The sequence below is a fragment of the Corvus brachyrhynchos genome, unplaced genomic scaffold (genome assembly GCF_000691975.1).
Source record: "Corvus brachyrhynchos isolate BGI_N302 unplaced genomic scaffold, ASM69197v1 scaffold133, whole genome shotgun sequence".
In the NCBI taxonomy this organism is placed as follows: domain Eukaryota; kingdom Metazoa; phylum Chordata; class Aves; order Passeriformes; family Corvidae; genus Corvus; species Corvus brachyrhynchos.
Window position 1 is genome coordinate 911023 of NW_008237249.1, and position 2190 is coordinate 913212.

General features: G+C 59.4%; 1 protein-coding gene across 1 annotated transcript in view; it reads left to right on the top strand.

Annotated features, from left to right (window-relative positions):
- LOC108445719 overlaps positions 1-2190 on the top strand; it is a 29939-nt gene that overhangs the window by 2850 nt on the left and 24899 nt on the right. The gene's annotated exons all lie outside the window — the stretch shown is intronic.

Sequence of the window (2190 nt, forward strand, 5' to 3'; positions counted from 1 at the left end):
CCCGCCTCCATGCCCGTTCTAGCGAGGGTTTGCCACGGTCAAACAGCAGCAGTGAAACATCCAGGTGAGCTGACGGGAAAACAGGGAAGGAGCTGGGGCTGCCAGCTCGGTTTGGCCGTCACCTCAGCTCCTGCATCCGTGCCTGTGCCCACTCAGAGAGGCTTTCCCTGCTGGAAAACGCTTCCAGCACCTCTGGAGCGGCCCTTCGGAGCGCGGATCAGCAGCTGCAGGTGGCGGCGAATTTTGGGAGGCCTGTGGGGCCGTGGCGGCGGCCGGGGAGTGACTCAGAGGCGCTTTGGGGCTCTGTGGTTTTGCTTTCATGGTTTTGCTGTGACTTAGCAACTTGTTTGTTCGCTCTGCGGGAAAGCAGGTGCCGGCATGCCGGGCAAGTCACCCGGATCCCGCGGGATTCAGGCCATCCCGAGGGATCCCGGCGCCTTTGAGGGGTTGCGTTGCCATGGGGGACGTGGCTGAACCCCGCAGGTGATGCAGGCGGTGGTGTGAGATCATCCTTTGGCATCTGCATCCTGCAGCAGCTCCATCCCACTGGGAATATCCAGCAGGAGCACTTTCCACCCCTTACTTTTTAGAAGGAAAATGGGATTCTTGACCATGACTCTGGCGTTCCCTCAAGCTTGCAGCCACTCCAGGGATTTCTGGAGAGCTGCATTTGGAAGCTGGGCTGGGAACCTGGCGCTTTCCAGGGAGATGCTGATGACTGCCAGCACGTTTTCCTGTGTTGTTGCAATATCGGGGGAAAGGAGGCGGGAAGGGAGCAGGTTTGAGTGTTTTCTCACCGCAGTGGAAAACACTCCCAGCCCTCCTCCTCACGTTCCTCCTTCCCATGGGATGCTCGTGGCGGGATTTCTTCCAGGAAGGGCATTTCCCACCGGCTTGTGCTTTGCTGGGAGGAGCTCCAGGGGTGTCTGTGGGAAGCACTGGGCAAAGAGGAGCATCCATCTCCTAGGTCTTTGGGGGGAATATCCAAGCATTTAGTGCCTCTGTAGCCTCTGTGGTGCTCCGCCGCTGCCAGAATTCCGCAGTTCCTGGGTTCATTTGGAGGTTTGTGATCCCTGGAGCCCCAGCCAAGGGAGCTGGATGGGAAATGGGTGAAAGCCGCAGATGAGGACAAAAAGGGGCTGCTTTTGGGTGGTTTTCCTCCCTCAGCTGAGCCAGGACTTTGCTCATCCCATGGCAGCTCCCTCAGGCACTGCCGGGTTTTTCCTGGCGCTGCGGTGACGGCGCTGGAAGGGTTAAAGCACCAGTGGGTCCTGAAGACAGGGATTGAGGTTGGAATGCTCAGCTGGACCATGGCACGGCCACGCAGCACTCAGTGCCAAACCCCTCCGGATCCACGCCGCCGCTTCGGCGTCGTAAATCCAAGTTGGATTAGCGTGGATTTGGAAAAGGCTGATTGAAAACTCTGGGGCTCCCCCTTCCCGATGTGTCACCCCCTCCCGGGGCTCCCCCTTCCCGCCGTGTCACTGCTCTCGGGGCTGCTCGTGCCCCTGAGTCATCTCCGAACTCCGGCTGGACCCGGGAGCATGGCCCTGCCCCAAGCCAGGTGTAGGCCACGTTGTTTTCCCGAAATAGAGAAGCTCCAAAAGCACAGGGAACAGAAATGGAGTGGGAAAACCCGGGAGCAGGGACACCAGCAGGGTGGCAGCCACCCCCCTGCAGTGGGAGCGAGGGAAAAGGTCCCTGAGCTGGAAGGGACGGGGCTTGGAGTGGGGTGAGCATCTCTGGAGCTGTTCCCTGGAGAATGGGGATGGTTTCCATCCCTCACAGAGCCAGAGCCTTTCCCACAGGATTTGCTGGGAGGTCACAGCTTCTTTTAGATGGGAATGGGGGGAAAACGGGACTTTCCAGGCTGGAAGAGTATCCAGGTGCCTGAGAGCTTCGGGATGCATTCCCTGGATGAAAGAGCCTCCCGCTCTGGGGTATCTCATCCCCTTCCCAGCCCCCTTGGCTGTAGTCCCCATGGATTTGGCTCCAGGCCCTGGGAAATGAGACCTTTCCCAGCAAAGGCTCTTTCTGATGAGAAAAATCTCCCTGATCCATTCCCAAAGGGGGAAGTGGGAGAGCCCCTGGGCCATGGGAAAATCTCCTTCCCCACATCCCGACGGGAGGGGGGACAGGGCCGTATAAACCCTCGGCACATCCCAGGCTGAGGGATGTGCCAGGCTGGAG